The following is a 16,410-nucleotide window of genomic DNA, read 5'->3' on the forward strand; positions in this document are numbered from 1 at the left end:
ATGGCCACACTTAACCACAAAACACAACAGCTTTCAATGTCCCAGCCTTTGGCCTAACCACTGTTGTTCTCCAAGCATGTGGAGGCTTCAGCTTTCTCACTTCTGGAGCCGAGGTGACACTGTTATGTACTGGCTAGTTTAGCTTTTTTGGATGCAACATCTGGAACAAATGTGTAACTTGATATTGGTCACTTTTACACAAAAATAAATAGTCTGTATCCAACAGGCCCAGTGAAAGGTGCTATTTGTTTAGACAGTGGATTTGTTGTACATTTCATTAAGCTAATGGGTCTTGGAACTCTCAAACAATTAGGAAACTTAAACCCTTAAGGAGCCTAAGAGATAGGAACGTTTTCTTCAGTGTGAATCATGAGCTAATTATTGCTCCTAAAACTAAACCAAATTAATTATGCTTACTCAGCAGCTAGAGAACATGAAGGATCTAGCATCCAGCATCTGCCTTGTATTCAAATATAGACTATTTAGAGACAAGAGGTGTGTTCAATTTTTCTGCTTGATAGAACATATTCTCTTTCAAGTTTCTTCAAGTAGCAGGGGTCCCTTGTAAAGATGTACATATGAGTTAAATAAACAGGGATCTCATGGGAACCTAAGAACAGAAGCTAATGGACACTCAGTTTACATATAATTACATATATAATTAATATTCTCAGTGACATAAGAGAAATCTTTGCATCCATGACACAGGAACAGAGTCTTTTAATAAAGGATCATTCAGACATTCAGAAATCAAAAAAAAGCTTTTGGAAATCTAAAATATGATTGCAGAAACACAACAACGACAAACTCAATAGAACAAACAAAAGTAAAAATTGGGCCAGGCGTGGTGGCTCACGCCTATAATCCCAGAAATTTGGGATGACGAGGCGGGAGGATCATCTGAGGTCAGGAGTTCAAGACCAGCCTGGCCAACATGGTGAAACCCCATCTCGACCAAAATATAAAAAATTAGCCAGACTTGGTGGTGGGTGCCTGTAATCTCAGTTACTTGGGAGGTTGAGGCCACAGAATCGCTTGAACAGAGGAGACGGAGGTTGCAGTGGGCTGAGATCGTACCATTGCACTCTGGTCTAGGCAACAAGAGCAAAACTGTCTAAAAAAAAAAAAGTTAAATTTGAGGAAATCTCCCAGAGAGTAGTCAAAACCACAAAAAGATGAAAAATAGAAGAGCAAAGATAACAAAATTTGAGGACCAGTCCAGGTGGTCCAATGCTGATATTTAATAGGTATTCCAGAAAAAAATGAGGCAAGAAAATCATCAATGAAATGATTCAAGAAAATTCTCAGGACTGAAGGACTTGAGTAGCCAGATTGAGAGAGCCCACAGAGATTCACACCAAAGCCCATCACGTGAAATTTCAAGTCCTGAGAGGCATGAGATGATCCTACAAGTTTCCAGAGAGTAAAACATAGGGCATGCATAGAATTAACATTCATGGCTTTAGACTTTTTGAGACACCAGAAGATCTTGCTTATATCTTAAAGGAAAATGTCTGACCTATTATTCTATACCCAATAAAACTACTAATTAAATATGAGGGTAAAATAAACACATTTTAACATATGCAAACCCTCAAAACATGTATCTGACATATATCCTTTCTCAGAAAGCTACTAGAGGAAGCACTCCACAAAAATGAGAGCAAACCAAGAAAGAAGAGGAATGGGAACATGGGAAATCCCACAAACAGAGAGGCAAAGAGCATACCTGGCATCACAAAGGGAGGTCCCAAAATGACCAGACAGAGGGAACATAGTCCAGACAGAAGCACCATCATCCAGGGATGTCCTGGGAGGTCATGAGCAAGATCCACACTGCCATTTTTTAAAACCAAGGGTCACATGTCCAATGGAGCTCATTGACTACCTTGTCTATGTACTGAGGTTTCTTTTTTCTCCTCTATGACCTGCTACTTGGATCAGCTGAGAATCCTCATTTCACCCTCACAGAAATGTTCTTCTTTGACCTACTCTTGGGAGCTGGAGGTAGATTATGGTAAGTTTGGACCCAGGAAGTTCTGGGTAGCCTACTTGCCTGACCACATCACTGCTGAATCCAGACCCTGCTCCACAAATGGATGCCTCAGTGATGTGCTCCCATGTTTCCAGGTTTCAACAATGGCCTTGTCCCTGACCTTTCCAAAAGGGATACTCTTTCACATCCAGGGAATTTAAACCCAGAGATTCAGTTGAACTTACCTTATCCCAGGAACCTACCGGCAATTAACTCATTTTATTGCAGTTAAGTTTGTATTTGCTACTCAGTCAAAACTGAGCAATGCATCCTTTGAGGATACAAACGTAAGTTGGAAATCTATAAAGAAAGGCAAAGGAATCACTAACACAAAGGTTTGGAGAGGAATTTCCTTGGGGTGGAGGCTCGGGGCTGTCATACAGAAGACTATCAAAGGGCGCTTCTAAGCTACTGACATGATTCTTCTAAGCCTGAGAGAAGTGTATGCAGGAATTAATTTTATTCTTCTTCTGATCATACACAAATGTTTTCTATTCTATTATGCATGATACATTTCACAAAAAAAATTATTCTTTTAATTTAAAAAACAGTCATGGCCAGGCATGGTGGCTCACACCGTAATCCCAAGACTTTGGGAAGCTGAGGCAGGTGGATCACTTGAGGTCAGGAGTTCAAGACCAGCCTGACCAACATGGTGAAACCCCATCTCCACTAAAAATACAAAATTAGCCAGGCATGGTGGCGGACACCTATAAGCCCAGCTGATGCTGAGGCAGGAGAATTAAACCCAGGAGGCAGAGGTTGCAGTGAGCCTAGATCACACCATTGAACTCCAGTGTGGACAACAAGAGCAAAACTCCGTCTCAAAATAAATAAATAAATTAAAAAAAAAAAAAAAAGAATCAAGTAGCAGTTAATGTTTTAAAAAACAAAGACTGAGGAAGTTCTGTGTACTGATGTGGAATGATCTCCAACATATTTTTCAGGTGACACAAAAGGGATGGTGATGAGACAATGATTGAGAAGTCAAAAAACAAACAAAAAAGCACACACACACACGCACGTGCGTGCACACACACACATGCACGTGCACGCACGCACACACATGCACGTGCACGCGCACACACACACACTTGCCAGTGTCCACATAAAAATACCCATGTAAGATTCCATTAGGAACTTCTACTGTAAACTGTAAATGGGCTGCCTGGAGATCAGGGTCAGATCAGGGTCATAGCATGCTCATGCTCATGTTCTATTTTTTTTTTGAGATGGAATCTTGCTCTGTCTCTCAGGCTGGAGTGCAGTGGTGCAATCTCAGTTCACTGCAACCTCTGCCTCCCAACTTTAAGAGATTCTCCTGCCTCAGCCTCCCAAGTAGCTGGGATTATAAGTGTGCACCACCATGCCCAGCTGATTTTTGTATTTTTAGTAGTGAGGGGGTTTCATCATTTTGGCCAGGCTGGTCTTGAACTCCTAACCTCACGTGATCCACCCACCTTGGCCCCCCAAAGTGCTGGGATTGCAGGTATGAGCCACTGCTCCTGGCCTACATTCTACTTTTTTTTTATGGTTTTGAATTTTGCAGCACTTGAAAGTTTTACCCAGTCAAAAAACAAAAAAACAAAAAAAAACAAAAAAAAAAACTTTTTTTTTTTTAAATAAAAGAAAGAAGCCTGACAGAACCAAAGCAAATGTCATGGAGGATGCAGAATCATATCCTGCTGATAGGAGAGCAAATTGGTAAACGTCATTGGAAAGCAATTTGGAAATATCTCATCAAGTTGAACCAGCAACTGCACTCCTAGGCACATGCTCTAGGAAAACGACTTTCATATGTGCATCGGGAAACATCTACAGGAACGTTCCAACCAGCCTTCCATATGATAACTAAAAAGGAAGAAAGAAAAAAGAGCCGCAATATAAAAGATCCCAAAGAAGAGACTGTATTTAAACAAATTCTATTATTTCCTTGGTCTGTGTGTCTGCTTTTACTGCAATACCATACTACTTTGATTACTATAGCTTCGTAGTAGATTTTGAAATCAGGTAGTGGGATGTTTTGCTTTGGCTATTCAGATTCTTTTGTGTTTGCATAAAAATTTTAGGATGTTTTTATAGTTCTGTGAAAAAGATTATTGAAAGTAATATGGACATCTTAACAATGATCATTCTTTTAATTCATGAACACAGAATCTTTTCATTTATTTGTACTTCAAATTTCTTTAATCAGTGTCTTATAGTTTGTAGTGTACAGATCTTTCATCTCCTTAATTAGATGTATTCTTATTTTATTGTTTTTGATGCTATTGTAAATGGAATTGTCTTCTTAGTTTCTTTTTTGGATAGTTCATTGTTAGTGTATAAAAACACAACTGGGCAGGGCGAGGTGGCTCACACCTATAATCCCAGCACTTTGGGAGGCCGAGGCAGATGGATCACCTGAGGTCAGGAGTTCAAGACCAGCCTGACCAACATGGTGAAACCCCGTCTCTACTAAAAATACAAAAATTAGCCAGGCATGGTGGCACAAGCCTATAATCCCAGCTACTTGGGAGGCTGAGGCAGGAGAATCGCTTGAACCCGGGAGGCGGAGGTTGCAGTGAGCCAAGATCGCACCACTGCACTCCAGCCTGGGTGACAGTAAGACTCCGTCTCAAAAAAGTAAATAAATAAATAAATAAACATAAAATAAAATAAAAACACAACTGATTTTTGTGTGTTTATTTTGTATCCTGAAACTTTACTGAACTTGATCATTCTAACAGGTTTTTTGGTGGAGTGTGCTGGGTTTTATATATTTCAGATCATGGCATTTCATCTGCAAACAGAAGCAATTTAATTTCTTTCCAATTGGGGTGTCTTTTATTTTTCCCTCTTGCTTAATTATTCTGGCTAAGATTTCTAGTACTATGTTGAGGAGAAAGCATGAGAGTGGGTACCTTTGTCTTGTTCATAATCTTAGTAGAAAAACTTCCACCTTTTCACCATTGTGAATGATTTTAGCTGTGGGCTTCTCATATATGGCCTTTATTATGCTAGGGTACATTCCGTCTATATCCAATTTGGTGAGAAGTTTTTTTTGTTTGTTTTTTGTTTTTTCTTTTTTCTTTTTAGCAGGAGTCTCGCTCTGTCCTCTGGAGTGCAGCTCTGTCCAAGCTGGAGTGCAGTGGTGTAACCACAGCTCACTGCAACTTCCGCCTCCTGGGTTCAAGCAATTCTCCTGCCTCAGCCTCCCAAGTAGCTGGGATTACAGGCGGGCACCGCCAGGCCCAGCTAATTTTTGGCTTTTTTAGTAGAGACAGGGTTTCGTCATGTTGGCCAGGCTAGTCTCAAACTCCTGCTCAAGTGATCCACCGCCTCGGCCTCCTAAAGTGCTGGGATTACAGGCGTGAGCCACTGCGCCTGGCCAGGTGAGAGTTTTTATCATGAAAGGAAGTTGAATTTTGTTAAATGCTTTCTCTGCATCTGTTGAGATTATTAAGGCAAACTAAATATGGCCTGAGAAGGACTCCGTACTTCTATATTTGAGTCCTTGTAGATGAACTGTAACCTAATTTAATAGGTAGACAACATTGAAAACCTAACTTAGGAGTATGCGCCTGTAAATATAGCTGAGTATTGGCATTGTACTTCAACACTCATACACTGCCAAGTGTTCAAACTGTGTTCAAATAAGGCAAATGCCAACCTGTAAGCAATCCAGCTGTTTCTGTACCTTGCTTCCGATTTTTGTACGTCAGTTTACATTTTTGTCTATAAATTTGTTCTGACCGCAAGGCACCCCTGGAGTCTCTCTGAATCTGCTGTGATTCTGGGGGCTGCCCGATTCACAAATCATTCATTGCTCAATTAAACTCCTTTAAAAGTAATTCGGCTGAAGTTTTTCCTTTAACAAGATGATCATATAATTTTACCCTTCAGTCTGTTATTGCAGTGCATCACAGTTATTAATTGGTTTACATTGAAGCATCCTTGCATCCCAGGTATAAATCCCGCCTGATAGTGGTGGATGACCCTTTAAATGTGCTGTTGAATTTGGTCTGCTAGTATTTCAACGGGATTTTTTGCATCTGTATTCATTAGAGATACTGGCCTTTGATTTTCTTTTTTTGTAATGTCTTTTTCTGGCTTTGGTATCAGGGTAATGCTAGCCTCATAAAATTAGTTGGGAAGCATTCTCTCCCCTTCAATTTTTTGTTAGTGTTTAAGAAGGATTGACATTAATTCTTCTTTAAAAGAGTGATGCAATTCACTAATGAAGTCATCTGGTCCTGGGCGTTTCTTTGTTTGGAGGGTTTTGATTACTGATTTAATCTCCTTATTTGTTATTGGTCTGTTAAGATTTTCTATTTCTTCGTAATTTAGTCTTGCTAGTTTGTACGTATGTTTCTAGGAATTTGTTCATTTCTTCTAGGTTATCCGATTTGTTGGCATATAATTATTTATACTAGTCTATTATCCTTCGTATATTCTGTGGCATCAGTTGTAAGCTCTCCTCTTTCACTGCTAATTTTATTTGTTTGAGTCTATAATTACCATTTCCCTGAGTCTGGTAAGACAGAACAAACACATGTTATATGAAGCAGATGGATTGCTTCCAGATAGACAGCAAGGGGCCAATCAAAAAAGCCTAGGATCCCTTGTGAGCAGTCCCCCAACATTCATTAAAGCTGCATAGGATGGGATGGATAATATCTGGACTTCATGGTCCTCGTTTGCACCACCGCTGAGGGACCTTGAAAGGCAGCCCACCTCAGGTTACATATCTCAAGGACCACATGACACCCTGGGCAAAGCTTTGAAGGACATCCTGATTCCAGGGGAGGGAGGAAAAAAGTCCAGGCTGTCCCAGGTACTTTCTCCCTAATTTACAATGTTACATTCCCTAGGAAGGACAGGACTAAGGTGCAGATTGTTTCAGGCAATTTCTTCCTGCCTCAGGGTAACGCATTCCTACCACATTCTATAATTATTCTTGAGAACTGCAAGTGAGACAGGGAAAAAACTGGGTAGTTCAAGACCACTCTGAAGAGGCCACTGTCCTGCAAAGTCCTCTCTTTTTCTTAGCCTAACTAAAGGTTTGCCAATCTTATTTCGATTCTCAAAAGACAACTCAGTTTCACTGATCTTTCCAATTGTTTTCCTCATCTCGGTTTCCTTGATTTCTGCTCAGATTGTTGTTTCTTTGCTTCTGTTGACTTTGGGCTTAGTTTGTTCCTTTTCAATTTCTCTTAGGTGTAGAGTTAGGCTGTTTTGTGAGATCTTTTTTTTTTTTTTTTTTTTTTTTTCCTTTCTTTTTTTGAGATGGAGTCTCTCTCCGTCATCCAGGCTGGAGTGCAGTGGTGCAGTTTCTACTGACTGCAACCTCGGCCTCCTGGGCTCAAGTGATTCTCCTGCCTCAGCCTCCTAAGTAGCTGGGATTACAGGCACACACCACCACGCTCTGCTAATTTTTGTATTCCAGGCTGGTCTAGAACTCCTGACCTAAGTGATCCGCCCGCCTGGGCCTCCCAAAGTGCTGGGATACAGGGTGCGTCACTGCACCCAGTCTCTTTTTTCTTAATGTAGGCATTTATAGCTATGGACTTTCCTCTTAGAACTGCTTTTGCTGTATCCCATAAGAACTTTATTCCATACTCCTTATCAAATATAAAAATCAACTTCAGATGAACTATAGACATAAATGTAAAATGTAAAACCATAAAATATCTAGAAGAAAATAAATGAGAAAATCTGTTGCCTTGAGTTAGGCAAAGATAGGACCCCAAAATCATGACTTAGAAAAGAAAAAGATGATAAACTGGACTTCATCACAATTAATAACTTCTGCTCTTCAAAAAACACTGATAACAGACTTCAAAGATAAGCTACAAACGGGGAGAAAATACCTGCAAATTATCTATCTGATATAGGACTTGCATTCACAACATACAAATAATACTCAAAACTCAGTGAGAACTCATTTTTTTATTTCAATAGTTTTGGGGGTACAGGTGGGTTCTGGTTACATGGATAAGTTCTTCAGTGGTGATTACTGAGATTTTAGCATACCTGTCACCTTAGCAGTACCAATATGTAGCCTTGTATCTTTCACTCCCCCCAACCTTCTCCCTACCAAGTTCCCAAAGTCCAGTGTATCATTCTATGGCTTTGTGTTCTCATAGCATAGCTCCCACTTGTAAGTGAGAACATATGATATTTGGTTTTCCATTCCCTAGTTACTTCACTTAGACTAATGGCCTCCAGGTCCATTCAAGTTGCTGCAAAAGACATTATTTCATTACTTTTATGGCTGAGTAGTTTTCTGTGGTGTATATAGGCACCACATTTTCTTTATCCATTTGTTGGTTGATGGGCAATTAGATTGGTTCCATATCTTTGCAATTGCGAGTCGTGCTGCTGTAAACATGCATGTGTATGGGTCTTTTTCATATAATGACTTCTTTTCATTGGGTAGACACCCAGTAGTGGGATTGCTGGATCAAATGGTGGTTCCACTTTTAGTTCTTTAAGGAATCTCCATACTGTTTTCCATAGGAGTTGGACTAATTTACATTCCCGTCAGCAGTGTAAAAGTGTTCCCTTTTCACCACATCCATACCAACATCGACTGTTGTTTGACTTTTTACTTATGGCCATTCTTGCAAGAGTAAGGTGGTATCTCAGTATGGTTTTCCCCTGCATTTCCCTAATAATTAGTGATATTGGGTGTTTTTTCATATGCTTGTTGGCCATTTGTACACCTTCTTTTGAGAATTTTCTATTTATGTCCTTTTGCCCCTTTTTGATAGGATTATTTGTTTTTTCTTGCTGATTTGTTTTAGTTCCTTGTAGATTCTGGATACTAGTCCTTTGTTGGGTGAATAGTTTGTGAATATTTTCTCCCACTCTGTGGGTTGTCTGCTGATTATTTCTTTTGCTGTGCAGAAGATTTTTAGTTTAATTAAGTTCCATTTATTTATTTTTATTTTTGTTGCGTTTGCTTTTGGGATTTTAGTCATGAGTTTTTTGCATAAGCTGATGTCCAGGAAAGTTTTTCTGATGTTATCTTCTAGAATGTTTACGGTTTCAGGTCTTAAATTTAAGTCTTTGATCTGTCTTGAGTTGATTTTTGTATAAGGTGAGAGATGGAGATCCAGTTTCATTCTCCTACATGTGGCTCACCTGTTTTCCCAGCACCATGTATTAAATAGGGTACCCTTTCCCCAATTTATGTTTTTGTATGCTTTGTCGAAGATCAGTTTGCTGTATGTATTTGGGTTTATTTCTGGGTTCTCTACTCTGTTCCATTGGTCTATGTGGCTATTTTTATACCAGTAGTACCATGCCATTTTGACAAATATAGCCTTAGTATAATTTGAAGTCAGGTAATGTGATGCCTCCAGATATGTTCTTTTTGCTTAGCATTGCTTTGGCTATGTAGGCTCTTTTTTGGTTCCATATGAATTTTAGGGTTTTTTTTTTCTAGTTTTGTGAAGAATGATGACGATATTTTGATGGGAATTGCATTGAATCTGTAGATTGCTTTGGGCGGCATGGTCATTTTCACAATACTGATTCTTCCCATCCACGAGCATAGGATGTGTTTCCATTTGTGAAATCTATGATTTCTTTTAGCAGTGTTTTGCAGTTTTCCTTGTAGAGATCTTTCACCTCCTTGGTTAAGTGTATTCCTAAGTATTTTATTTTATTTTATTTCAGCTGCTGTAAAGGAGATTAAGTTCTTGATTTGATTCTCAACTTGATTGGTCTTGTAAAGCAATCCTACTAATTTTGAATCCTGAGACCGAATTCATTTATCAGATCTAGCTTTGGATGAGTCTTTAGGGTTTTCTACGTATACAGTCATATCATCAGCAAACAGTGACAGTTTGACTTTCTCTTTTCCAATTTCGATGCCTTTTATTTCTTTCTCTTGTCTGATTGCTCTGGCTAGGACTTCCAGTACTATGTTGAATACAACAGAATAGAAGTGGTGAAAATGGGCATCCTTGTCTTTTTCCAGTTCTCAGAGGGAATGCTTTCAACTTTTCCCCATTTCGTATGATGTTGGCTGTGGGTTTGTCATATATGGCTTTTATTACTTTGAGAATTCATTTTTTAACACAAAAGATTTGACCAAACACCTCAATAAAAAAGATGTAAATATGGCCAGTAAGCAGGTGAAAAGATGGTAAACATCATTAGTTACCAGGGAAATGCAGATTAACACCAAAATCAGACCCCATTACATGCTCATTTGTAATAAAGTATCTGACTTCAATTTTGATTTTGGTAGCTAGCTTTGAAGCTCACCTCTCCCTCTCCTGCCAAACTGGAAAAGCTGATAAGAAAACTGGCGTTCCCTTCTTTAATGCCAGTGGGAAGTTTAAACCACACGACCCTGACCTATGTTTAAGAATCTTCACTTCTAGGCCGGGCGCAGTGGCTCAAGCCTGTAATCCCAGCACTTTGGGAGGCCGAGATGGGTGGATCACGAGGTCAGGAGATCGAGACCATCCTGGCTAACACGTTGAAACCCCGTCTCTACTAAAAAAAAAATACAAAAAACTAGCCGGGCGACGTGGCGGGCGCCTGTAGTCCCAGCTACTCAGGAGGCTGAGGCAGGAGAATGGCGTAAACCCGGGAGGTGGAGGTTGAAGTGAGCTGAGATCCAGCCACTGCACTCCAGCCTGGGCGACAGAGCCAGACTCCGTCTCAAAAAAAAAAAAAAAAAAAAAGAATCTTCACTTCTTCACCCGCCTCTTAATCACCACTGAATCCCCAAGCTAGTCTCCTTCCCTTCTCTCTCAAGCCATTTTCTTTGTGGTGGTTGTTTTTGAGATGAGGTCTCACTCTGTCACCCAAGCTGGCACAATAGTGGCTCACTGCAGCCTTGACCTCCCTGGCTCAAGTGATCCTCCTGCCTCAGTCTCTTGAGTAGCTGGGACCACAGGCAGATGCCACCATGCCTAATTTTTTAAAATTATTATTTGTAGGCCAGGTACAGTGGCTCACGCCTGTAATCCCAGCACTTTGGGAGGCTGAGGCAGGAGGATCATTTCGGCTCAGGTGTTCAAAACCAGCCTGGACAACATAGCAAAACCCCATCTCTATTAAAATTCAGAAAAATTAGCCAGGCATGGTTGTGTGTGCCCATAGTGCCAGCTACTTAGGGGTACTTGGGGGGCTGAGGCAGAAGGATTGCTTGAGCCAAGGAATTCGAGGCTGCAGTGAGCCCTGATCGTGCCACTGCACTCCAGCCTGGGCGACAGAGCAAGACCCTGTCTCAAACAAAACAAAACAAAACAAAACAAAAACCACATAAATTATTATTTGTGGAGACAGGGTCTCACTGTTACCGAAGGTGGTCTCGAACTCCTGGGCCCAAGCAATCTGCTTGCCTTGGCCTCCCAAAGTGCTTGGATTACAGGCCCGAGCTATTGCACCCAGCCTCTCAAGCCATTTTCTTTTTATTTTCGTTTTTTAAAATATGGAATACTTCACGAATTTGCCTGTCATCTTGTGCAGGTCTATACTAATCTTCTCTGTATCACTCCAATTTTAGTACATGTGCTGCAGAAGCGAGCACTCAAACCATTTTCAAACCAGCTGGGAAGCCTTCCCTGATCTTCTCAGAGACTCATTATGTAACAAGTCCTTTCACATCTTTTGGGGTGTGTGTCTGTGTGTGAGCGTGGCATTATCAATATTGGAATCTGAAACAAATTCTGGGTGAGGGTCCATCCTTCTTATAAAGAGTGACTATAACATCTTTAAATGGCTAAAATTTAAAAGCCTGACGATATTAAATGTTGGTGAAGGTGAGGAAGAAGTGGAACTATTAATATACATATCATAAGAAAGTGAAATTTAAAACCACTTTGGAGAACAATTTGACAATTTTTTGAAAAGCCAAATATATATATACTATGTGATGCATTACTTCCACTCCTAGGCATTTGCCCAAGAAAAAGGAAGCACATGTTCATATAAAGACTTGTATACGATCGGTCACAGAAGTTTTACTTATAACAGCCCCAAACTGGAAACAACCCAAATGATTAATAAAATGGAACAATATTCGGCAATAAAAGATTGAACTATGCCATTATTATGCCACTACACTCCAGCCTAAGCAACAGAGACCCTGTCTCAAAAAAAAAAAAAATTATCAATATATGCAAAAACATGGATGAAACTCAATTAAGCAGATTAAAAGAAGTCAGACAGAATACATACTGTATCTTCCCCTTATAATATTTTTTAGAATATACAAATATCTATGGTTATAGAAAGCAGATAAGTGCTTGCCTAGGGCCTGGGTTGGGAAGGGAGCAGAGGCAGAAAAGAAGAAGAGGGAGGGATACAACGATGCATCATGAAAACTTTGGAGGTGACGAACATATTTAGTATCTTGATTTTGGTGATTGATGTACACGTCAGAACTTATACGATTGTACATTTTAGATATGCATAGTTTCTGATATGCCAATTATACTCCATTTGAAAAAAGGTAATAATTTCATGGTGAGTTGTTGTTGATAGAAAAGAGCTTCATCCATGGTATCCATGGGGATAGTAAAAATAAAAAAATCAATAAGAAAAAAAAGAAAAGAACTTCAAGGACTGTTCCTTGGGCATTTCAGAGATCTTCTATCATATGATATTCTCTTCAATTTCCTCCTTTTTTTCTCTGAATTCCATCTTCCTCTTTCTTGATTTGCTCTTTCATTTTGATGGAAGACACCCCTCAGTGAAATAGTAAGGGTGCTTCTGTAAGAATATTTTTTCCTCCATCAATTTATGACAGTTTGGCTAGGTATAGAATTCCAGGTTAGAAGTCTTTCTCCACCAGAACTTTGAAGGCACTGACTATTATCTTGCTACTCCACGATGATGTTAAAAAGATCAAACCTATTTTGATTCCTGATATATTCCTTTTCATATGCCCCTTGGTTTCTTTGTACATAATCTTTCCTTCTCTCCCCATCCCCCATCTTCCTGGAGACCTATAGAATCTTCTAATTGTACCCATCAAAGTTCATGGTAATGTGCTTTAGTGTGAGTTTATTTTTACACATTGTGCTGGTTACTCAGTGAATGTTGTCAAGTTGACAGTGCATATCCTTCAGTTACGGCAAATTTTTTTGTTGATGATTTCCTCTGTTATTCAGATTTTGGACCTACTGCTCTGCTCCTTTAATTTGCTTACTTTTTCTTTCTTGTTTTCTCTCTCCTATTATCTTTCTTTAATCTTTGCTTGGGGGAAATTTCCTTAACTTTATTCACCAGCCCTTATATTGTATTTTAAAATTCCATTATTATATTTCACTTTTCAAGAATTTTTTGTTCTGAGTGTTTGCTATGTATATGTATGATTCTATTCTTTAGTGGATGCATATATTCACTTGTTTTTGCAAGTATATTGTCTCTCTAAGTATAGGAAAAGTTTTCATCCTTGAGAGGCTCTTGTTCTTGTATAGTTTCTGTCCTTCGAGTTACTTTGTTTTGGTTTCTTCCATGTTAAGAGGCTCTTCTGATGTTTAGTGCATTATTTCTCCATTGCTGCACTAATTCTCACAGACTTAGTGGCTTAAAATACCACAAATTCATTATCTTACCATTCTGGAGCCCAGAAATCCTAAAAATCAGGGTATTGGAAGAGCTGTATTCCTATGGAAGCTCTAGAGAATGTTTCTCTGATGTGCCCATAATCATGCTTTTTTAAAAGTCTGTTTTGGAGCATCAATGATGGTTACATAATACTTGGTGGCTCCAATTTCCACAGGGGTTAGCAATGGTGAAACCTTGCTTACATCCAGCTTTCAGTTTTTACAAGACTCAGACATACTTGAAGGAGCCCTTTTCCATCTTGGCAGCCTCCCTCTCACATTTTTTGATGGTTCTTTTGCCGATCAGACGGTGGGCTTGCCTGAATCTACCTACCCAATAACAGCAATGTTGATATGATTCTTTTTCCCATTTTAGCCTTTACCCATTTATGCCAAAGGTTGCAAATTGGGGGTGGGGGGAGGGGCGGGGAATCAGACCTTGGCAATGACCTTCAACAGGATATAAATAACTCCCACAGGCTTAGCATCCCAATAATGGAACATTAGGCATAAATGGGTTAATTTAGTGGTGGTTTTCACAATACATATATTTTGGTGGCAAACTTATTATGAATAAAGCTCTCACAGTCTCCTTTTGGCTGGGACTAATAGCCCTGACTTCTTGTTGGCTGTCAGCAGGAATTGCTCTCAACTTTTAGAAGCCACCCTCAGGTCCTAGCCATATGGCCCTCTTAAACATGGCAGTTTACTTCTTCAAAGCCAGCAGGAATTTCTCTCTCCAGCTTACTAAGAAGGAGTCATATTATATAATACAATCACAGGAATAATTATACCATCACCTTTGCAATCTAATGCAACTCAGTCAAGGGAATGACTATTCCATCAAATTCAGATTGCAATCACACTCACGGGGAGATTTTCCAGGGTGTGTGCTCCTGAGGATAGAAGTCTCAGAGGTCGGTACAGAATTACGCCTAAAATATCATGCGTTAGTTGGAATCTTTCTTTTAGAAAAAGAAGTTTAAAGATTTAGAATGGAAGTTGAGCTCCTAAATTTTTCTTGCGACCATTTCTCAATACCTTTAGAAATCAGTAGCTAAGAACATGATAAGGGAAAGAAAGTAATGTGTATTGATTACCAAATATATACCAGGCATTGTGCTAGGTGACATTACAGTTTATTCAATATCAGAAAAGAATTACATTTGAACCAAGGAGGTACTATAAGAAACATGTAACGAAATCAGAGTGTTCTTAATACTGGTAAGTGCAGGTAAGAAAATTAAACAATAATCATCATCATTACGTTGAAAAGCTAAATCTAATATTTTGAAAATTTCCTAAAAGTATGATTGGGTATAATTTTGATGGTCTTGGAAAACAAATACTCTACATTTCCCAGTGAAATTTGAACATTTTTTCTTTTTAAAGCAAAACAGATTTTGGTTGCACAGAATTTGAAACAGACTGTAGCTTATGTAACTAAATTTAATGTCCTAAAATATTTTCTCCTAAATCATGCTGCACATATTTTATTAATCTATGAATAAAATCTATTCCAGGATGGCACTGTACATATTTAATCATAGTCAAATCTTTCATCTAGAAGATCCAATATAGCTAATATTGCTTAGAAAATAGAAACTACAAAAAGCTTTAGAATTAAGAAACATTTTAAACCACATTTAAATTCAAGTACTGTTTAACGCAACTTTTATCCTGAAGCATCAAGATGTAAATACTGTCTTTGTCCAGAGCAATCAAAATTAAAACATCAAATAATTTCAGTTTTTAACATAATTTTATTAAATATTTAAAGACTTGAATTAAGGTCTCTGACAATACAATAGTGCTAGAATGTAGTTAGCAAATTAAAAATACAAGTTGAAAATTAACTCAAAATAATGACAGCAATTTTTGTTAATTTTGTTACTAAACAAATGTGGGCTACTGAGTGTAACTGAAAAACACAAATATAAAAGTCATATATTATAGAGATAACTGACTTATACAAACACCTAAATTATTTCACCTATGTAAAAAATTTGTTTTGTTCATGAATAAGACATCCTAAAAATAACATGCTTAAAGTCCAAAAGAGATTTTTTCTAAAGTCATAAATCATAAAATTTTCAAAAAGCATTTTGGCCTAAAATGCTCCATTCTTGGTCTCAACCCAAATAAGTATTTTGGAAAACTGGAAGAAAAACTGTATTTCATAGCTGTTTCAGGTATCTCAATGTGGATGGGAAAAGGAGATATTTTTCTCATTCTTATTTGGGCATTTTGTGCACTTATTCACACATGGCACAAATTTAAACTTTGAATTGGCATATACAAAATCCTCTATGAGGAAATCACAGTCTAGATATAAAAGCTGGCAACTTCTGATTTTTGAAGCACAGCAGAACATCTGCAGTGCCCAGCTTTCATTAGTGGTGAACTAGGCATTCATGTTGGCCAAATTTTGTACTGTTATCCAAAGCTTAATTGAACAGGCACCAGCAAGTGAGACATCTGAAAGCTTCTTACAAGGAAGCAAACTAAATAGTACACATTCCTATAAGATAAAATATATATAAAGATTAGAAGCTGGAGTCAAAAAGAATGATGTCCAGTAATGGCAGACTAGGTAATATCCATCAACTCTCTCACTGAATGAAAACAACCAGAAAAGCTTGGCAAAATAGGCCAGGTGCGGTGGCTCACGCCTGTAATCCCAGCACTTTGGGAGGCTGAGGCAGGTGGATCACCTGAGGTCGGGAGTTTGAGACCAACTCGGCCAACATGGTGAAACCCTGTCTCCACTAAAAATGTAAAAAATTAGCTGGGTGTGGTGGTACATGCTGACAGAGT

The 16,410-nt window shown here is 38.8% G+C and overlaps 1 protein-coding gene and 1 non-coding gene across 3 annotated transcripts in view; both read right to left on the reverse strand.

Annotated features, from left to right (window-relative positions):
• LOC126963361 (10 kDa heat shock protein, mitochondrial) overlaps positions 1-16,410 on the reverse strand; it is a 328,484-nt gene that overhangs the window by 74,587 nt on the left and 237,487 nt on the right. The gene's annotated exons all lie outside the window — the stretch shown is intronic.
• Positions 11,466-11,570, reverse strand: LOC126963434 (U6 spliceosomal RNA). The gene has a single exon (XR_007729074.1). It is a non-coding gene; the product is annotated as a U6 spliceosomal RNA (small nuclear RNA).

Source organism: Macaca thibetana, chromosome 9, assembly GCF_024542745.1.
Source record: "Macaca thibetana thibetana isolate TM-01 chromosome 9, ASM2454274v1, whole genome shotgun sequence".
Classification (NCBI taxonomy): Eukaryota; Metazoa; Chordata; class Mammalia; order Primates; family Cercopithecidae; genus Macaca; species Macaca thibetana.